The following is a 24,073-nucleotide window of genomic DNA, read 5'->3' on the forward strand; positions in this document are numbered from 1 at the left end:
CCATTGGGTTACCGCGGCTCTTAATAGTTTTAGACCTGCTGGCTTGTTCACCATTTTGGTTTTTATTATCAACCTATTAAAACCATCCACCAGTAGGCACCGGATAAGGACAAGGCCGCTCTCGGCGACTTACGAAACTTTCCGAGCGCGACACGTGTCGTGGCGCCAATTAAGGTAAGAAAACTGGCATGAAATCGACGGAAACGGAAACGGAAATTAAGCTTCCGGTGACGGTCAAGTACTTTGATATGGTGTTATGATGTTTCGTTTAATAGATAATATATTATATTAAAAGAAACATCAAATCATTTGTGAAATGTCATCTACCTACTGAATGATATCCACCAGTAGGCACCAGGTGACATGTGTTACATAAAATCTCAAAGATAGTGAAATAGCCTGCTGAAAGATGAATTCACAAAGATGCTTGAAGGCAATAGATACTTTACACGTAATAACATTTTCATACTTTAGATAACAAATTATTATCTCTTAAGGTGATTTTTAAAGGATATCTTTAGGTATTTATCTTTTGAGTTCAAAGACTTTGGCGTACCTGCGAAATTTAGTTAAACAAAATCAAACATTATTTTTTTAGCCTACAGGGACATATAAAATAAAGTATTCTTACTAACTCAAGAAAGTGGTGCACAATGTACGATATCCTCAACAAGTGCACTTTACAGTGAAAAGAGAATGCGAACAAGTACAAAGTTATTTGTAACATTATTATATTTAAGTGCCTACTAGAAAATTTACAAAGTTGAAACTAAGCTTAGTAAGTAAATCAAAATTAAATCCACTGATCTTAAATGAGCAGCATCATCATCATTAACAACCCATATTCGGCTCATTGTTGAGCACGAGTCTCAGGAGACGGCTTAGGCCTTAGTTCACCAGGTTGGACCAATGCGGATTGCCATATTTCACGCATCTAGAGAATTAAGAAGTAGAGAATTAAGAAAATTTTCAGGTATGCAGATTTCCTCACGATGTTTTCCTTCACCCTTTGAGACACGTGATATTTTATTTCTTAAAACGCATACAACTGTAAAGTTACGGGTGCATGCCCCGGACCGGATTCGAACCTACGCCCTCCGAAATCGAAGGCAGAGATCTTATCTACTGAGCTATCACGTCATGTAAATGTATACTACTATTATAGTAGGGGAGCCGAAGAGGGGATTTTTGCAGTTACTCGAGCGCGTCAGATGAACATAAGAGAATATACCTTGCACCTTGTTCAGTATCTCCACCAAGCATGAGCCCTTAATATTGGTGGGTATGTTTAAGGCAACCAACAAAAAAACCAACTTCAGAAATACATAAGGTAGGTGAGTTGATAGCTAAAATGTGTGGATTTCGAAAGTTATAAAGTAAAACCCTTATATTTCTGTTATCCAGCCACGAACGCGTTTTAATTTTATACTTATTTTGAATTAAATAATCTCCTGAATAATCATCAATCAATCGCTTATGTTTTCTGACGATTTCAGTAAGCCAAAGTAATAAAAATTGTCTTTAAAGTCTGTAGTTTTTTTTCCCCACCGCTGAAAGCGAAAAAAGTATATAACCATTTATTCTTTCTATCATCTAATGTACCAAATCTAATCCATTCTAATGACGCTGTAGTAACTGCAAATTTAGCATTCCGGGCTCCCCTACTATTAGTTAATCCAGAATATTTAACAAAGAAGTAACCTGGCTGAGTTTGTTATGAGCTGTCGGACCAAAGCACGTAACTTTAAATTTAAATTTTCGAATTACTTTTAAACTTTTCACAATAACAACATAACCTTTAAAAGATAAACCTGCGCCCTCGTAACTTTAATTTTAAGTTTTAGAATAATTAGTATCACCAATATTTTAAGTTTAATATTATTACCTGACGTTTCGAAAGAGCTTGTAAACTAAGTCTGTTTGAAATAAATGAATTTTGATTTGATTTGACCTGATGTTCCAAAAGTGCTTATAAACCACAGAACATAGAAAAAGCTCGAGAGCCTGCAATCGTCGTTATCAACCCATATACGGCTCACTGCTGAGCTCGAGTCTCCTCTCAGAATGAGAGGGGTTAGGCCAATAGTCCACCACGCTGGCCCAATGCGTGCGTGCAAGACTTCACACACGCAGAGAATTAAGAATTCTCTGGCGTGCAGGTTTCCTCACGATGTTTTTCCTTCACCGTTTGAGACACGTGATATTTAATTTCTTAAAATGCACACAACTGAAAAGTTGGAGGTGCATGCCCCGGACCGGATTCGAACCCACACCCTCCGTAATCGGGGGCAGAGGTCATATCCACTGGGCTATCACGGCTGCAATAGCCCGGCATAATTTATTTAGGCTGAAAGTTTGAAAACCCATACTTCTACCATCATTCGTAGAAGTATGGGCTGGCAATATGGTATCGTACATAAATTACAGACGGCAAAGACATACCGCCAAGCGATTTAACGTTCCGGTACGATACCGTGTAGAAACCGAAAGGGGTGTGGATTTTCATCCTCCTCCTAACAAGTTAGCCCGCTTTCATATTAGACTGCATTATCACTTACCATCAGGTGAGATTGTAGTCAAGGGCTAACTTGTAAAGAATAAAAAAAAAACAGAAGAATAGGCGTATAAACTTTCATACTTTTTAACCCTAGAGTGGGCGCGCTATGATCATTTTGTCGTGACAGCATTATGGAACACCTCGAGCAGGTCCCAGGACTTGTGACCTTGAGGATAGGCTTAAGGGACGGCGTCTACGCTGCCTAACAAACAACTGAGCTCAAGTCATCAAAATACCCTCTTATTTATACCAACACTGGTACCTGCCCTCTACAACCGTTAATACCACCTGTAATCGAAGAACTTGCAACACGCCCTCACCAAAAAAAAACGTTATTAATTCGATAATAATAATCAATCGTTCGTTAAGTTTGCTATGAAGTAGGTATGTCTGGCTGTTGCTAACTCTCGGTCTATAAGCCTATTTGAAATAATTGAATTTATAATTGTTATATTCGCAAGCTTTCATAAATATGATCGGTCATTTATGCGATTCAATAACAAACGCTCTTCAAAACGTCCAATTTCGTTGGATATGTTGAAAGGAAAATAAACACTGCGAATTATATTTTAAGTAATGTTTTATTTTCCGAAACAATTGTTCTTTGTTAATTAATGTTATCCAAAGAGTAGACAGACAGGACGGACGGACGGCTCGTTAAAACACACCTACGTAAAATCGTTCATTACCAAGAAATGTTTTGTACTAATTAAATATATATATTCTTAGTTAACGTTTATTTTAATAAAATAAATCGTGTTAAATAATCGCAAAGATTAAGAAGCCTTTGAACTTTGAAAAAAAAATATTTAAACGTGTCCGTTGGTTGAGTTCTCAAATAGTCAAACTTGACGTTTCAAACAAAAGAGCTCTGGTAAAACGTCAAGTTGCTTTTAGAACGAGATTTCGAAGTAGCAAACGCCCGTGACTTCGTACGCGTGGAAATCGATTTAAACTTTGAACCCCTATTTTATCCCCTTCTATTTATATTTAAGCATATTTTATATACAATAAATAGTTCACTAAGGACTTTCCATAAAAACTTTCAACCCCTGTTTCACCCCTTTCTGCGACAAAGTCCTACAGCCTTCTTCGCACTATGGTCTCAAATCGTGCCAAGTTTCATTTGAATTCATTCAGTAGTTTCAGCGTGATGCTCAGACAACATAAAATAAAGACAGACAGAGAAAAAATAAAAAAAATACAGTTTTATTATAGCTATAGATAAGCCGATGCCCCGCGGTAACACCGGCGTAATTCCCGTTCCTGTGAGAATACGGGGATAAAATTATACCTATGACACTCATAAATAACGTGGCTTTCTAGTGGTTAAAGAATTTTCTAAATCGGTTCATTAGATCCAGATATTACCCCCTACAATACTACAAACTTTACCTCATTATAATAATCCCGCAAGAACAAAAAAAATGTTTTCTAATTCTTATTCTGATTTTATGCAAGCCAAAGTTATTATCTTTATAATCTGAAACTATTTAACCCATCTTTGTACCAGAAGTAGTAAATAACCAATTAATCTTCGTATCATCTAATCTACAAAATCTAATAGGATCCCCCCACGACGCTCAAGTAAATCCACAATTAACACCATCCCCTGCCACTAAATAATGACGGCTTTAAAATCGATTATAAGAGGAGTCAGTACGGCATAAAAAGAAACAACAACATCCAAGATATAATCCTAACTTTCAAAAACAAGCTTTATTTTAATTGGAAATTTATAAAAACCTAAAGCTAAATTGATTCATTATTTTCCATCGTTATTGCATTTTTACAATATGCAGCTTTATTGCAATTTCCAATACATCGCTTTTTGTAAAACTTCGAAACTAAACAACAAACAAGCAAGAAGCATTAAGAGACGGTTCCAGGAATGAGAAATGACAATTCGTTGCAACATTTTCTAGGAACTCTAGCGTAGCTTCAAGCTTGGCTTTGTACTCAGAATCTCGATATACTATCCCGACGGACAAATAAGAAACTGTTTGCGATCTCTCTGAGTGATATTGTCAGAAACTTTTTAGTACTGTTTTTTCAGAAATATTTTTTTTCCGGCTTTATATTATAGTCTCAACCAAAGGTAAAGTTTCTACTAACTGATAGACGTGATCAGTTAGTAATGAGAGAGATCGATTTTCAGCCGTTGATATTTGAACATAATACCGGCATCATTTTATTTTAATTTGCGATAAAATTAATTATAATGACATAATTATGATAAACAATTACGGGAATACACAAAATGCGTCAACGCGAAAATTAACCATAGGTTAATTAAATGAAGTGGAGTATAATTAGTATCAATTTATATATAAATTATGCGTATAATTAGTGTCAATTTATTTATATATATAAAAAATGTAAATTGTTTAAAAAAATCATATGGTTTTTTCAGAAACGACTTAAATCAACACCACACCGACTTGGCACCGGCTTTATGTATGTTTTTTAGTATTTTTCAAAATTAAGATTTAGAACCTGGGTATTAATCATAAGAAAAAAACATTTAAGCTACTTGCATATTAATTTTTGTTTCCACTAAAAATTAAGTTAATTAAAAAAATCAACCGACTACCAACACCAAAATCAACCTACCCACCAGCTAAAACGCGAAAATAACATCGTACCTTCTGATCAGTTTGAAGGCGGTGCCAATCTATACTTTATCTTCGTATTCTCACAGAAACGGGAACTACGCGGGTGAAACTGCGAGGCGTCGGGTAGTGATGAATATATTACCCCTACTTTCCCAGTCTTAGGGTAGAATTTTTTTTTTAAATTAATATGAGACTAATTTTGAGGTTCAATGTAATAAAAAAATAACTGTCAAAATCGGACTACAATATAAAAAAACCTACGTGGTTTTACTTTACAATTAATGGACTTACAATTCATCATCACCTGTTTTCCTACTTTTAAGATTGGATTTTTTTTTTAAATCTATATGGGACCTAATTCAAAATATAGGGTATAATTAAAAAAATATCAAAATCTGACCACTCAGTAAAAACTTACACGTGTTCATACATAAAAAAGTATACACGTCGAATTGATAACCTTCTCTCCGTTTTCCGTCGGTTTAAATGTGAAATAATTCAATTAACTTCGGACATCGCATAAATTAGTCATAATTAGGTAAGGATCTCGGAATTTTTGATACCCAGCTAAATATTTGTATAAACTTGTATTTTAGCATTCTAAAAGTTGTCCGCGTCTATTAAAATTTGAGGACATTTGTCAAAAAACAAAAACATTTTTGCAAATTTGTATTTGTATTCATATTAATAATGTAGAAAATTAAATTACCCAAGTTTCAAAAGGTTTTTAAACGTTGAATCGTTTTTGAGGAAAAGGGCCGAAAGCGCCCGGTTAGAGCATAGTGTAAGGTCATCTGGTAGCATAATGTAAGGTTGGGTAGGGTAGGGTAGGGTAGGGTAGGGTAGGGTAGGGTAGGGTAGTGGTAAGGTAAGAATAGGGAGGGGTAGATTAGTGGTAGGGTAGGATAGAAATTCTTTAGGGTAGGGGTAGGTTAGAAGTAGGGTTAGGGTAGGAATTCGGTAGGTGAAGGGTATATAATACCACCTATCTACGGTGGGTGGAGTAGGGGTAGGGTAGGGGTAGGGTAGGGTGGGGGTAGGGTAGGGTAGGGTAGGGGGTAGGGTAAGGGTAGGGTAAGGGTAGGGTAGGGGTAGGGTAGGGTAGGGGTAGGGTAGGGTAGGGTAGGGGTAGGGTTGGGGTAGGGTAGGGGTAGTTGAAAGATTACATCGAGTTTCACGCGGACGAAGTCGCGGGCGTCCGCTAGTAATATACGTATTTGATTGAAATGACGACATGTGATTAAGATAATGAGAAACAACTGAAATAAATCTAATATACTCCTCCGAAACGGCTCGACCGATTTTTGTGATCCTTAGCGTGATTGTCGGCCAGGGTGGAGAATCGGCCAACATCTATTTTTCATCCCCCTAAATGTTAAGGGTAGTCCACCCCTAAATTTTGTTTTTTATTTTTTAGGCAAAATTTTTTGTTTTTATTTTTTTATGACACAGCATACAAAAATACATACAACCCTAAATTTTCACCCCTCTATGATCAACCCTTATATTTTATTTGTTAATTAAAAAGTATAATTTTTTTTGGTAAATTTTTTTTTTATTTTTTGATGACTTACAATAAAAAATCTCATAATACTTTCAATTTTTCACCCCTCTACGATCAACCCCTATTTTTTATTTGTTAATTATAAACTTTAATTTTTTGGCAAAAACCCTAAAATAGCCCTTTTCTTTTTCCTATACGATGATTTGTAACTAAAACGTAGTCAATTTGAGCTTTATTGTTATTGTATAAAGTTCATATTAATAATAATTAGAAAACGGGGTAGGGGTAGGGTAGGGTAGGGGTAGGGTAGGGGTAGGGTTGGGGTAGGGTAGGGTAGGAGTAGGGTAGGAGTAGGGTAGAGGTAGGGTAGGGGTAGGGTAGGGGTAGGGTAGGGGTAGGGTAGGGGTAGGGTAGGTGTAGGGGTAGGGTAGGGGTAGGGTAGGGTAGGGGTAGGGTAGGGGTAGGGTAGGGGTAGGGTAGGGGTAGGGTAGGGGTAGGGTAGGGGTAGGGTAGGGGTAGGGTAGGGGTAGGGTAGGGGTAGGGTAGCGGTAGTTGAAAGTTTACATCGAGTTTCACGCGGACGAAGTCGCGGGCATCCGCTAGTAATATATATAATTAATTTCAGATTTAAAAAATATGTTCTTGACTTAAATTATTGTGTATGATTAGAAATACCTATATCAAAGGACTAAATGCGTAAATAAAATGTATATTTTTAGATTTATTGTTTAAACAAATCACTTTAATTAATTAATAATAATACTATGTACTTTACATTTAGTCAAATCAATTGTAAAATTTTGTGAAGATGAGAACATAAAAAGGTTATTTATTTTTTATTTATTTATAATATAAAATATTTAAATTATTTTTACTTTAACAATTTTTGAATGTGTATTTCATTTTAAATTTATTTAAAATATAATATTTTATATTGTTCAATAATTTAAAATTAATAGTAGTCAGTTACTTACTCATTTGTTGCTGCCATAGAACACACGATTCGCTCGGACACCGAGCGACGCGCAACTGAGCTGAGGGAAGGGAAGAGACTGCCCTCGCCTACGCTAGGCGAATTGGAGGATGCTTTTAGGGGTGGGCGGGCGATAATTTCAACGCATGCTTAAAACTTTTAATTTCGCCATCATTAGCTAATTTTTGTGAGCTTTATAACTTTAACTTGCCCGTTACTATGTGTAGGTTTAATATGATTGAACGATTGACGATTGGGCTCAAAGATGGACCATTTAAGGCCAGGTCCATGTTCTATATAAACCGCGATTTCGTCCGCCCTCAGACCTTCTTAATCTAGCCCTGGATGTCTATTCTCCGTTTTCCTGTATGGCTAGTTTTAAGTTAAGAAAATAAATTAAAATCACCACCCTACCAAATTTTAACTTTGTATGTCAAGCGGTTTTCTAGATTTCATGATTTTCCTTTTGCTTAAATTTAAAAAATACCGGGATTTATTAAAATAAATTAAAAAAACAAACTAAACAATAACAAGATAAAAATATAAACACGAGTTTGTATTACAAGATGGCGCTCTTCCAGCTATTTGTTAAAAATTTCAAAAGGCTGTTTTTTAACGTAAACGTTTTTTTAAGTCCCCTTAGGATGATAAAAATCTGACCGATTGTGCGTTCACATCGAATTAATAATAAAGAAATTTAGGTCCGATTTCACTACCTTCTGATTAGTGTCGTATAGCTTAGTCACGTATGGATAGTTTTGTCTCTGTCATTTGACATAGTGACAAAATGTACGTTTGGACTATCCGACACTTGTGAAGGTGATGAAACCGGCCATTAATAAAGTTACGATCCGGACAGGACAAAATCCGTCATGTCCACTGTTGTGAATTTAATTTATAGTTCGAACGCACATCACTATGAAAGCGATACAGGAGGTGGGGTGGATACAGGGTGGTGCACTCCCACTGACTATACTAGCTTGGAGATACATCAACCGCATCCTATATTCTTTGTGAAAGTCAAGTTCAGGTAATACCCCCCTCTCAATCACTAACTTAATTTCAATAATAATGTTATCTTTGCGTTCAACAGAAGCGTATCCTGGCAAGGACATCCGGTTACTTCAAACAGCGACTACTTTGCACATTAATCGAATACGGCCACAAAGGCTTTAGTAGTTTTATGACAAAATTACAAAATCCTGTAAATACATAAATTGTGACAGTTTAGAGTTAACATAAGGCTACCTCGCTCTAAATGCCTAGTTAAAAATCTTCAGATATTAATTGAACCCTTATACTTTCGGAATTTTACACACTTATGACACCCATTTAAGCTGAGTGCTGCTTTTGGTGGATTAATTAAAAAAAATAAAAAAGTTTTACAGAATATATCGTGTGAAATCAAATGATAAGTAATTAACCTATTAACGCCCAAACTGCTCGTATTTTTTTTAATAGTCGTGTTTTATTGAATCAGTATCGTTTTTTTTGGTAATAATGGGGGGTACACAAACGAATACAATGGGCGGATTAGGTATCCTGCCAATTTTCCTATCGTCATCTCCAACATTATATGACCTTTAATTAAAAATATATATTCGGATAGCAATAACAAACTATGCCTTGTGAATCCAAAATATACAAAACATCTTAACAGTGTCACTGATTTTGGTATTTTGTGATGATAAGGATTTTACGCTATTTCGTATAAATTGTAAAAATCAACCTTCCATATTTTATGCCTGTTATTCTGGACCTTTGTATGAAAATTACTGTAACAAACCACGTGTTGTGAGAAGTTCTGTGTGCGTAATATGAGGACCGCATCCCGTTCAGTTTTGAACTCCGAAAAGCATGCAGATTAAGATTCTGGATGTTGCCAGCTGGTTTGTTGGTCCAGTTTTTGCAAAACATTCGCTATTAGAGTCTTAATTCATAAAAAAATATTGGATATTCGTAGTCATAAACAAGCAATAAAATTATTGCAAAGCATAATTACGTTTGTAATGTACACGCACACACTAGTGATTTACTTAATCACTAATTTGTTCACTCAATTAATTACATTCACTTAATTGTGTACTGTATCTACTTAGTACCCTATTGCTATCGCTGTAATACTAGACTGAGCCCTACTGTCACGAGAGGCTTGTATTTATAGACTAGTTAATGTCACAGACTGTATCCGGCTGTCAGAATATTGATAACATCCGGTTACAATACTGAATTCTTTCATGTCAACAGTCTATAGGCTGTTGACATGCAGTCCTATATACTACAATGTTAAGTCTATTTACTCAATATTGAAGGGGTGGGGTATAAAAAAATTGGACCATCAAACCTCCTGGCAATATCCACAACCATAACAATCTGCAAGCTTTTCTGAGTTCAAAATTGTGAACAGAATGCGGTTCTCATATAAAGTACACCATACTCCCCATAGCGCCAGTTCTATTAACCGCGTAAAAGAACTTCGTTTCAAAAATGGGCCGGAAAGTGAATCGACAAGATCTTTATTAGACATGACCCATCTGACCTGCGATATTATACTAGCAACGCCCCGCGGTTTCACACGTAGCTCCTGTTCCATACTAAATTAAAATATAACCAATGACACTCACAAATATCTATTGGCTTTCTTTTGTTAAATTAATTTTCAAAGGCTAAGTTTATACTAATATTATAAAGAGGTAAGATAGAACAGTCTTTTGTGAGATTGTTGTATCTTACCTCTTTATAATATTAGTATAAACTTAACCTTTCCTGGAAAATACGGAGATAAAACACGGTACTAAGGCTACGTTACTCGGTGAATGTAATAAACTAGCTTTGTAATAGTCAAAGGATATTTAATATCAGACGAGCACTTTTCGAAGTTTCGAGAAGAAGAGAATTTCAATTTAAATATTAAAAAACAAAGAATTAAATGTTTATAACATTAGTTTAGATGGATAGTTATTTTAAGTGTATTTCAACATATTTGCTAAACGCAGTCTACAGCCAAAGGAAACGGATACTAGTAGGCACTATACAGGCTGCTAGGGAGTATTTCTCTTAACTCTGGGGTAATATTCTTTACCTAAAGTAAATTTAAAATGTTCAAGGAACATGTGTTCTAAAATTATTAGTTTCTGGGTAAATAATGTTTCTTTTGTAAATAGATTTTAAAATGTGTCCCTTATACGCATCCTTATAATCATGACGTACACAAACTTAACGTAATTTAAAATGCAAGGATATAAAAGGAGTGTGTTACACGGATAGTCGGAATTATTTGAATTACTTTGTATGAAAACATAAAAAGCTTTTATTTTTTAGTTAAAAAAACATTAGTTACGCAGTTCGGCTCCTATAAGTGGACTCAACATCTTGAAGTTATGGGAAACACTCCCAAGCACCCTGTATAAATACCGGCGAAATAACTGAACGCATGAGTCTTTTCAAAGCTACTAAAGTACGGATTTTATATATATAGAACATGGAGCTTGCGATAGCCAGATATACCTAATTTTAGGAAGGTAAAAGACAAACATTCATTGTCAGCCCTTGCTCCTACTATAATATGTAAGTCTGTACTTACTGTAAGCCAATTATAGAATTTGTATCGTGGTTTCAAAGCTTCAGAGTTGTCACGTCTCTAATGCCCAGACAGCTTAGCTAAAGACCTTTAAAGTTCTTTAAATAAAAACTTGAACGGTGTTGTTGAAAGGTTGCCACGAAGTGACTGAAGTGAGATAAGTGTGTGGAAAATATGAGAACCAATAGATATGGATCACATCACGCTGACGATGTCACCATCTATTCTTAACTTTAATTTATTCAGTCTTTGGTTCTCATCTTTTCCATACACAACTACTTATCTCCAGTACTACGTTTTATCAAAGTTAGTCATCTATTGCTATTGACACGTGGAACAAACAATGTGAATATTCTTCAAGAAACGTGTAAAATATTTTCTTATACAATTCGCCCACTAAACTCGCCCACGCTTCACCTTCGTTCAGTAAAATATCGATCTAAGTATTAAGCTCACTTGGAGACATCGGAATAAATATCATAATTATATAGTTTTGATCAAATATCAAAAGTTCATTCTTCATTTTGAGTTTTAATGATAAAAAAAATAACAAAGCTGAAGTTTTATGCATTCTTAAAGCAGTTTTAACGTTTTTATTATTATTCACAGCCTACTAAAATGGCTCAAACACCAGCCATCCTTGTAGAGGATCTTACACCCACGACGCTGCTCATTAGCAGATTTGTGAGCTTAGAGTGATGATTTTAACTCTTTAACGATGACTATCAGTAGGTTAATTCACTAAATCTGAAATGTTAGTTGTCATATACGAAATTCAGATGCTATGTAACAAATGTTTCGTAGATATCATACATGAGGTAGATGACATTTCTCCATTGATTTGATGTTAATTTTAATAGGTTGTCAATAAAGAGCAAATTAGTGAAAACGTCAGCAGCTGGACTATTAACTATTTTGGTCTTTATTACCACACTATTAAAATAAACATTAAATCAATTGACAAATTGTCATTTACCTACTGTGTGATATGCACCAGTAAGCACCGAATGACATTTTTACATAGAATCTCAATTTCGTACATGTCAACTAGCATACGTCAAAGATAGTGAATTAGCCTGCAGATCATAATGATAGTAACCTCGGTGATAATGAACACGTTAAGTCTCGGTCCAGCTTATCGTACTTTCAAGTTTCAACTAATTTCCCAACTCCAGATTGGCACTGAGAATTTCTTGGAAGATAAAAGGCTTTTCTTAAGCTATGTGGTTTCGGATCATAAGGTCCTGGGTAAACTCTGGGTCAGACTATTCGGAGACACCTAGCTTTTTTTTTCTTCTAAAAAATTTTCAGTTAAATTCTGAGCCCGGCGTAGGAAGTCGGTGGTGTTACACCCTGCGCTACGTTACTATTATTATCATCTGATAGTGGTCGCTATATGACCTCTGCCTTCCATTCGGAGGGCGTAGGTTCGAATCCGGTCCGGGGCATGCACCGCTAACCTTTTAGTTATGTCTCAAACGGTAAAAGAAAAACATCTTGAGCAAAACCTGCATTCTTTATTCTCTACGTGTGTGAAGTCTGCTAATCCGCCTTTGGCCAGTGTGCTGGACTAAGTCCTAACCACTCTCATTCTAAGGGGAGGCTCGTGTTCAACAGTGAGTCGATTATGGGTTGTCAAGAATGAGTGGTCGTTAATTAATTTAACATTATCACCCTAAGCCCGTCCACCCAAATTGTAGCAGCGAGGTCGCAGCTCTATATACCCTCTCCTATAAAGAGGGACGCCTGACTTCGTAGAGAGCCGATAAAGTATGTTGATAATAAGAATGATTAGCAACTCCATTCTAGGAAATTCCATCCAACTCCACTCCAGAAAATTTTATATTTTTTTATTTATTATTAATTTAAAATAAAATAAATATAAATAGAAACTCCAGCATTTTTTATTAATTTTAAAATTGTTATCGTCCCCTGCGTGCTGGAACTCCCATGTTTGTGCCGCACGGATGGGCTAACCCTTGTTCCGTGGCGAGAGGGCAAATGCCTTTTATGGGACGCGATATGCGTAAGCACGTTGGCTCCTAGCCATCTTACACAGGACATCCCACGAAGCAGGGGCTGATGCGGATTTTGCCGCTGCCAGGAAAAAAGCAAATACGCCCCACTATTGGACCGGTGACAGCCGTGATAGCCCAGTGGATATGACCTCTGCCTTCGATTCCGGAGGGTGTGGGTTCGAATCCGGTCCGGGGCATGCACCTCCAACTTTTCAGTTGTGTGCATTTTAAGAAATTAAATATCACGTGTCTCAAACGGTGTAGGAAAAACAACGTGAGGAAACCTGCATACCAGAGAATTTTCTAAATTCTCTGCGTGTGTGAAGTCTGCCAATCCGCATTGGGCCAGCGTGGTGGACTATTGGCCTAACCCCTCTCATTCTGAGAGGAGACTCGAGCTCAGCAGTGAGTCGAATATGGGTTGATAATGATGATGATGATGATGATTGGACCGGTACCACTTCGTGCCCGTATCGCTGGAGTCATCTGGTTGCTGGGGCAGGGACGCGAGAGAGTTCTTGGTGGACATAGGTCGGCAACCTAAGGGTTACCTAAGGGACTGGGGCCACGATGTGTGCGCTGGCGAGTATCTGGCTCAAAGGTTGTCAATTGCTATACAAAGAGCTAACGGCGCCAGCCTAATGGGCACGTTTGGGCCAGGTGCTTTTAAAGGCGGGCTTTTTGACGAGGCGAAAGCTGACCTTTGACTCTGAATATTATATATTTTATGAGAGTATTTGTACTTAAATATATTTCAAATATTTTGACGGCCTTCGTGGCGAAGTGGTGAGCGCGGTGGATATACAAGACGGAGGTCCTGGGTTCGATCCCCAGCTGGGCCGATTGAGGTTTTCTTAATTGGTCCAGGTCTGGCTGGTGGGAGGCTTTGGCCGTGTCTAGTTACCACCCTACCGACAAAGACGTACCGCCACACGATTTAGCGTTCCAGTACGATGTCGTGTAGAAACCGAAAGGGGTGTGGATTTTCGTCCTCCTCCTAACAAGTTAGCCCGCTTCCATCTTAGGTTGCATCATCACATACCACCAGGTGAGATCCACCATCTGAGATTGTAATCAAGGGCTAACTTGTAAAGAACAAAAAAAAAGGTATAGTTTTTAATTAAAAATAGTATGTATTTGTACTATATTACTAAATAACATATTTTTTTACAACGGTTACAGAGTCAAGTAGGGAACTACTTGACTCTGTAACCGTTGTAAAAAATATGTTATTTAGTAATATAGTACAAATACATACTATTTTTAATTAAAAATATAGTAATTAAAAAATTATTAAATTTTCTGGAGTGGAGTTGAATGGAATTTCCTAGAATGGTTGCTATGGGAGGTAGTGACCCGTACGAGTACATTGTTAAAGGTATGAAAGACCGGGCTGTTTAATCAAAATTATGATCAAAATCGATAATCTATTATATGGGTAGGTATCAAGCTCGGATACAATTTAGATATTCGGTTGCTGTGAATAACGTTGTCGATCAACGCTGTCTGTGTAATCGAGTGAACGTCATCGACATGACGTCAGCGACAGAATTAATTAAGTTTATTATTTATCATAAGGGGATGTTTCATAGACTTAACATATTTACATCTATACTAAAGCCATACTCGACTACTATTTACTAACAAACAAATTAGAAATGAGGGAAGAAAACGCATGACATTTCATAACTTTTTCATTTTAAAATATGTATTGATTTTTTATAAATATTATTCAAAATATATTATAGTACATTAAGATATACGTGTGGTAAGTTAAAAATTACAGCCGAGGCGATATTCCAGCTCGAGTCAAAGGCGAGAGCTATATTAAGGAAGCAGAGGCTGTAATTATCAAAGCGCACGTATGTCATACGACGTTTTATAACACATTTGCGTGGAAATTGATGGTAATGAAATTGGTAAAATAAGCGATACTTTACGAGCAAATGTGTTATAAACTATATTATCTAATTGTTTTAAGCTTATAAATCAAATTTATTTTCTTATAATTATTATTAGGTGTGAAATGTAACTAGTGATTTATACCCCTATAATTAATTTGTTTGTTGGTAAACAGTACTTCTCGAGTATGGCTTGAGTGTATCTTGAATACATCATGTACAAGTTATAACTGTATTTTCTCAAGTCATAGTTTTCGATTTTTTTTTAAATTTCCCATTTATTTCTTTTTTTAAATATGACCAATATTCCAGGAGGCTAATTCAATTACTTTGACGTAAATTAGTTGACATATACGAAAATGAGATTCAACGTAACAAATGCCATCCGGTGCCTGATAACCCTTCGTGGATATCATACAGTAAGTAGATGACATTCCTCAGTCGATTTGACGTTTAGTTTAATAGGTTGTTATATACAATAAAGACCAAATTGGTGATTAAGCCAGCTGTTCCCCACCAACTAATCGGAAAAGATCGTGCGTTATGAGTGGGTACAACAAAAGTCCAGCGGGCTGGGATCGAACCCCGAATCCTCGGTAATGAGTCCGGCCACTTTGCCGTTGAGCTACTGAGGCTTATTCAGCCGGGCCAAGCCTATTTTCCATATAAAAGGGGGGATGTGAAACTTAAACCCTCCACAATGCGGGTTAGCGGGTTAACGGTGGTAATGCTAGATTAATTATATTAATTAACGACAATTATCACATCAAGTGTTAATGGACCTCTGCCTTCGATTCGGGGGCCGTAGGTTCGAATCTGGTCCAGGGCATGCACCTCCAACTTTTCAGTTATGTGCATTTTAAGACATTAATGATCATGAAAATGAATGATGAGGATGGTAATGATCTGATCAAGTACATATTATAATCTTATATTTACTTGAAAAAATATATTAGTTTTGACACGATTTTTTTGGAAAGTTAAAGAATCCTCCCGTAAAATAGTAATTTTGGAGACATTACGTTATTTATTCATTAACACAGCTGATGATAACAGTTTAGGTCCTACACGTGTTAATCAATAAACTTCATAAAGTAAGAAAAAAGTCGCTTGTGTCAGAAGGAGGGTAATGTTATTCGAGCGTATAATATAATTTTAGAGACATCACTTTATTGAATCAAAGAGGCGTTATAATAAAGCCAATTCTTGGAAAACATTAGAACATTAATATTTATTTAAGGAGTTTTCCTTAAATCCAATCCTAATATTAGTTATTATCATTTATTATTCGTTATCGAAAAAGAAACCGAATTTCACAAGGGCGATTAATACCAATTTAAGTTGAACTTTCATTAACACAGCTGATCATATCACTTAGGGATCAGTTTAGGTTCTTCGCGTGTTAATCAATCTTTATAAAGTAAGAAAAAACGGGTTTCCGAGTTACCCGACAGTGTTAAAGAAGGGTAATGTTTTTCGAGAATATCTATGTGTGTATATGTGTAGGGAGTGTACCAGGTAAGTATCTGTGTTATGACGTTTATAAGCGATAATTGTAAACCCGTTGAAGCGAAACATTTAGAAGATCTAGACGCAAAAAGGGATCTCCAAAAAGCCAAAAGCCTTAACTATAACTACAATATTTGTTGTCAATTATTTTGCCAGTCGTGCAATTGTACTTTTAAAACTAAGTTTAGTTATGCCAGTCACAATCGGGGGCACTACAGGCGTTGAAGCCAAGGTATCGCTAAACGCCTGGTTTACGTCACTTGAGGTATCAGTGAGTTCGTCAGAACTATGGTAGTGGCATTGTAAATCATATAGGCGGTGCTATGAAATAGGTTCTCAAAGTTTATATTGCTTTTTTGAGGAAAGGACAGGACATAGATATTATTTTTCGCTTTTTAGAGTAAGTAAGGTATCTTTGAAGTCGGTTAAGTAGATTTTATTTTTATGTTTCTAGAGATTCCTTAGAATAGTGACTTAATTTATATTTTAACACTAAATTAATAAACCAATTTTCGTGAAATTATAATAGAACCAATCTGGAATCTCTTTGAAACAAAAAAATAATTTTTCAACATTGGTTAGTAAATGACGAAGTTATGAAGTAACAAAAAAAAACATACGCGTCGATTTGAAAACCCCTCTTTTTAAAGTCGGTTAAAATAAAAAAAACCGACTGCTTGCTGCCCAATCAGCTGAAAAGAGAAAAACAAGTATCACAATATTATCTTTATAAAATTGTAATTAAATGATTTATAGTGCTGCAAACAATACTTTCTTACACACAGGTAAAAAATGATCAACCAAAACTATGTTTGTCACCGCATGCGGCTACATAATATATTTAGTTAGAACTATTAGGACAAAGTCATAAAATCAATAAAGCTATTTAAAGTGTAATAGTAGACCAACTTAGAAACGTAATTGGAAATTGAAAATTGCGTACCAATTCCGTTGTTAATTTATAAGATAGCCTCAATAGCTCAACGGTAAGAACGGTCGAACTCATCACCGAGGAGGGGTGGTGGTTCGATCCCCGCCCCGTTGGTCTATTGTCGCACCCACTCCTAATACAGTCTTTCTCGACTAGTTAGGGGAATGGGAATATTGGTCACATTTAAAAGATATGGCAAATATTCTTTTAAAAAAAAAAGATAAAGTTGGCATTAACATAACTCAGAGACTAAATTTAGAAAACTGAAATTTGGTATGAATTTGTATATTAATTACGTCTATAAAATGGTAAAAAGAAAATTTGTTCCTTTACTACAAAGTGAGGGTGAATTTTTTTATAGCAACGTAACTTTTTTCTAATTACTTACATTTTTTAATTTTTGATATCTTTCGACTGGAATCCGAATTGATTAATTCAAAAACTTAAATAAAGGTATTGTATTGGTTAAGTAGTCGTGAATCCGAAGTAATTTATTTTGATAAGAAATAATACAAATAAAGAGCCTTTTACAACGGCGGCATTTCCACTATTTCATTTAAATAAAATCTGTACACTTATTGTGTCATCTTGACATCATGACTATAATCTTTAAGCATATGCTGTCGCGACACTTTTTGTAAAAAATAATGTATTTTGTAAAATTGTAGTACCTAAGTACATTATTTTATTCTAATATTAATAATTTTTTGCAGCGCACGCGATGTAAACGCTATTTTAGGTAAAAATGTTACACCTTAAATTTTGGGAAGGATCCCTATTTTTTTTTGAAAATATTTATTAAATTCAGGGATAGCGTAGCTTCCTAACAGTGAAATAAATTTTCAAATCGGTTCAGTAGTTTTGGAGCCTATTTATTGCATACAAACTAACAATCAAATCTTTCCTCTTTATAATATTAGTATAGAAGTATAGATTATTATCAAAGTTTGCTTATTTTTATAATCCACTTACTGTGATCCCGGTCTGTGTTGAGACTTGTAATGGCTTATGATTCGCGTTACTTTGTAGTTTTGTATAATTGAGCTGAGCAAAAGTATAATTTATTTGAATAACAAAGCGTCTATTTAAAGAAGCGGCTCCGATATATACTCGTAGGTACCTACCAGTTTGGTTGTTCTATAAAGTGCCTACCGACCTTTTAGGTTCGAGTGAAATCACGTCACTTTTTAACCGACGAAAGACAGAGAGAAGGATAACAAATCAAAGTATATATACAATTTGACGTGACGTCCTATAATTCGATGGATCCTGCACACTCGAAAAAAGATGACGTCATGCGTCGTTCCCTTGCTCTAGGGTTGCCAACTTGTTTTACAAGAAATACAGTATATCTCGCTCTAGGGTTGCCAACTTTTTTTACAAGAAATAAAATATATACTGGTCTATGAACATTATTAAACAGTATTTTAGAAAAACGAAAAGTACTTTATTTATTTATTGTTTTAAATACGTTAATTAAAAATTTCTTTTGAGAAATGCGACCATTCCGTTTTAGTATTTTCTGACGTTATCACGTTCAACTATCGTCAGTAAACCGTCTTTACAGACAACCGATTTTTTTATGTATGAACAATAGTATCATTTGAATTAATTTTGAAAACAGAAATAAATTAAATTAGAAAACAGGGGATACTTGCGTGTATAACCATTAAGTAATTGTAATTTAAAGCCACGCATAACTTTTTTTAATGTAGTCCGATTTTGATAATTCTTTCAAAATTAGTCCCATATTGGCTGAAAAAAAGTTCCTACCCTGAGGATGGGAAAATAGGGGTGATATATTTATCACTAGCAGATGCCTTACAGTTTCATACGCGTAGTTCTCGTTTCCGTGAGAATACGAAGGTAAAATATAGCTTATAGCACTAACAAATAAGGGCGCTTTAACAATTTTTTTTTTAAATTGGTTCATTAGATCCAGAGATTACCCCCTACAATACCAAATACTTTACCTCTTTATAATAGTTCCCTAAAGAATATGGGGATATTATATAGCTAATAAAAGAAAGAGCCATAGGCCAGTGAATATGACTTCTGCCTCCGATTCCGGAGGGTGTGGGTTCGAATCCAGTCCGGGACATGCACCTCCAACTTTTTAGTTGTGGGCATTTTAAGAAATTAAATATCACTTGTCTCAAACGGTGAAGGAAAACGTCGTGATGAAACCTTTTTAATTCTCTACGTGTGTGTAGTCTGCCAATCCGCATTGGCAATCCGCATTCTGAGAGGAGACTCGAGCTCAGCAGTAAGCCGAGTCTAGCCTGAGTAATTATATATAAAATAATATAAAATTAGCTTTAAGATTACTGTTGTATGCACTAAAATCTACAACTGACATTTTTTAACAGAAGCAAAATCGCAAACTTGTTGTAATAAAATGATCAAATTCCCAATTCTATATTAAGTTTCAATGTCATAGCACAAAAAACTTCCTGGAAAATTTGGTTTTTGTCCGGTTGTTAAGGGTTAATTTTATTTTGAATTCTTTATTGTCAATAACGTCAAACTTATATACAACTCCATGTAACGTCACTTGATTTAACTTCAAACTCGCTAAAGTGTCAAAATCACATGGCTTTTATTGATTTTGCTTGCTCTCCATAAAACAATACACTCTATATAACATTACACTCACTCTCTATAACGACAATTAATTAATAAAGACTATTTTTTATGGTTTTTCATCTCACTACAATGGCTGTTACATATATATATATATGTATGTGTCGCACAGAGGGTAGTAACCCTGCTTTCTGCATTCACAGCCGTGGGTTGGACTCCCACGACTGGAAAACATTTGTATTATGTTGAGTTGAGTATGGATGTTTTCCAGCATTTGAGTGTATTTATACATTAAAGTATTTTTATATCTAGTTTACAATTATCAATATGATAAAATTAAAGTGCCCATAACACAGGCTATATGCCTACTTTGGGGCTAATTAGTGATCTGTGTATTGTTTATACTTACATAAGTAAGTTTTATTTATACTTACATAAGTATATACTTACATAAGTATATACTTACATGTGTGTATATGTGAGTATATACACACACATCACTAATTAATAACTGCAACTGTACCTATATTTTTACCCTAAAGACCATGATGCAGTTGTTGCCAAATTAAACCATGATCTGAATCGAATAAGCTACTGGGAACTGTCATGTTTTAAATCCTGAAAAATCCGTGTTTTTGCTTCTGGGTTCTAGGCATAACATTAGTAGTTAAAATAATCTAAATTTTAATGTAATAATAATAATAATAAGCTTTATTTTCCCATTTAACTTAACAATACTTAACAATATCTTAAAACTATTCTAACTAATCTATATATTCATCTAAATAGTTAATTTATGTACTAGTTAATAATGGGCCCCTTCGGGTATAAGCCTCCTCCATCTTTTTCCAATTGTCCCTTTCTTTTGTGAGTTCCATCCAACCTTGGCCAGCCACTGCGGTAATGTCATCTACCCACCTTCCTATAGGCCTTCCTACCTTCCTTTTACCAAAATTTTAATGTAACTGTGGTTAATAATAATAATATATAAAGGGTACATGAAGCTCGAAATTTGTGAGTTATTTTTGACTCTTCATTGCATTTTGAAAAGCGTGTGTTAAATGATGTTTGAATTTGTTTTTATAGACTTAAATTATTATACAGAATCAGGCAGTGGCATAGGACTAAGGAATAAGCTGTGGGAGTCACTGATGTTATCAAAAATTAATTATGCTGATACAGTATTTGGTGGCAGATTGTTACTTAGAACTAAAAAGCTAATACAGCATATCCGGAATGCCTATGCTTGCTATTGTTACAATATTCCGCCAAGGAGTCACGTTACACTGTAGATTAACAATGCAAACCATTTAAAACTGCATTTTGCTACTTTGCTCTTTGGTCTGATAAAGAACGGTGTCCCACAGCATCTTGTACAGAAATTGAGGTGGATAGAGAACCGGACAACAGGACCATTACAAAACACGTTATTGTCCTCTATAGTTTTATCGATGCCTCATCACAAAGGCCTTGTTTCGTGTTAGTTTCAAGATTGCCGCCACTATGTGTTGGAATGACTTATTCCACCAATGCGAAATATACATACTATTGGCTTATTTAAGACTAAATATAAAGCTCTTTGATCAGCAAACGAATAACCCATAATACTAATTCCTTTTCTCCTTAATGCAATACTTGGCGGCAGATCGTTCACTTTACGGGTTGACTCATATTTTTTTTTGTTTGATTTTACGTGATTTATTAATTTAGTTTCCCATATATGTTAGTTTTGTTGTTTATTACTCTGTTCCTTTTTGTTTCTTTATTTTTATTTTATTTAGTATAAATATATAATATATATCAATTAGTTTATAGTTACAATTTTAGTTGAATAAATATTGTTTTAAGTTAACCATAGTCATAGACACGTCCGTGAACATACAGGGTTTCACCTGAAAACCAGCACCACAGCTTGCTGTGGCATCGTGCTGAGGTGGATGTCTTTTTTATCCACAACCTTATAGATTTATGTATATTCTGTTTGTTTCTTTTATTATTTGTGTGTGGACAAATAAAAATATATTCTATTTTATTCTATATTTATTTACAATAACTTTTATTTGCATTCCTATGTGAATCTGATTGGCTCCAAGCATTTTTGTAATTAAAAGAAATTTTGAACCATTGTTTTAAAACAAACACAGAACACTATATATCAAACCACATGTGTAATAACACATTGACTCTCCACACTTTTGTAGGTTAAGTCCAAATACATGCTACATGATTTTCTCATTATACAAAATTTTATGCTGTGTTCATATAATTGTGTATGATTGTGCAATGATCTTAACAGTTTGCATTTATGTAATGCAAACAGGCGTTTTATGTAAAACCAAAGTTTCTTTTATGATTGAGGGTACTTTGAAAAAACAATATTGTTAATAATGAAATTCAGAGAATTAATACAGTGGTGTTAATTACTTATAGGTGTTTAAATTAGTTGTAGCATTATATTATATAAAAGTGACATATTTTACACTTTTTCCTACCCTAAAAACCTAATAAATAAATGTACGAGTAATAGGATATAACTTCCAGATTAGCAAAACGTTTTGGGCATATACGTTGAATTTGAACTTGAAAGAAGACTTGATAGCTCACTGGATATGAACTTTGCCTTTGTTTCGGAGGGTGTAGGTTTAATCTGAACATGCCTCTTTTCAGTTATGTGCATTTTCAAAAACATCTGAACATCTAGCCCAGTGGATATGACCTCTGCCTCTGATTCCGGAGGGTGTGGGTTCAAATCCAGTCCGGGGCATGCACCTCCAACTTTTCAGTTGTGTGCATTTTAAAAAATTAAATATCACATGCCTCAATCGGTGAAGGAAACATTGTGAGGAAACATGCATACCTGAGAATTTTCTCAATTCTCTATGTGTGTGAAGTCTGCCAATCCACATTGGGCCAGCGTGGTGGACTATTAGCCTAACCCCTCTCATTCTGACGGAGACTCGTGCTCAGCAGTGAGCCAAACATGGTAAATCATAATAAAGGTTTTCTATTTTTATATTTTGGTACATACCTACGAAAAATATTCAACAAGAGATTTCAAGCTTTGAAATATAACTAAACGGAGGTACCCGTCCTTCGTAACTAAAATAAATAAATGATGAAGTCGTGCATCTTTCTGAGTTTCTTTGTTTTTTCATTTGGCTTGAATAGAGAAAGCCGGACATCGTTTGAAACCCGGAAACCATTCTGATAAGCCTAACCTATGTTTAATCTAATCCGTACACTTGGCAATCCACATGTACCTATTGTTTTTTGTTAACTAATCCATAATACATTTTATTGTGTGCCAAACGTAGCCAACAAATACGAATAAATAAATGAACTTACCGGAATCTTTTCTTCATTTCTTCGTAATAAAGTTGAATGACAACGGTGAAGTCCAAAATCACAATTTTACTTGTCTCGAACTTCCTAATAACATGTGACTCAAAAACTAAAATCTAAAACTGTAAACATTGCACTTTTTAAGTTGCACTTAGACCAAATAATCACATCACAAACGTCAAATTTTATTATGAATTATCTACACAGAACACCTACATTGAATATAGGGTACAGAGTCATCAGCTACCATCTCTGTTTAACGCCATCTGTTGAGAAATGTACGACCGATACCGATCACAAATATTAAGTTGAGGAAAAAGTTTCATCACTATTTATAAAAAAATCAGTTTCTTTCAGTGAGCTAATAGCCAAATAACGAGATTTTTTGTGTACCCAACTTTTTTAAATTGCTCCAAAACCGATTTATGGTCAAGTCCCAGTTCTCCAGCTACATCGTAACTATTAATATGCCGATCTTGTTCCACTTTTTCATAAATGACATATTTTTTTCCCGTAACAGGGCGACTAGAGCGATATGCATTTTTGATATCAAATCGGAT

The 24,073-nt window shown here is 35.1% G+C and overlaps 1 protein-coding gene across 2 annotated transcripts in view; it reads right to left on the reverse strand.

Annotated features, from left to right (window-relative positions):
• The window catches only part of LOC112056721 (RING finger and SPRY domain-containing protein 1), a gene marked incomplete at its 3' end in the record, with an annotated part of 49,983 nt that extends 26,267 nt beyond the window's left edge, over positions 1-23,716 (reverse strand). The window contains 2 exon segments of one of the 2 annotated variants that reach the window (XM_052890697.1): positions 17,278-17,349; positions 23,517-23,716. 2 annotated transcript variants of the gene reach the window in all.
• Between the last annotated feature and the right edge of the window lie 357 nt (positions 23,717-24,073).

The sequence above is a fragment of the Bicyclus anynana genome, chromosome Z (genome assembly GCF_947172395.1).
Source record: "Bicyclus anynana chromosome Z, ilBicAnyn1.1, whole genome shotgun sequence".
Taxonomy (NCBI): Eukaryota; Metazoa; Arthropoda; class Insecta; order Lepidoptera; family Nymphalidae; genus Bicyclus; species Bicyclus anynana.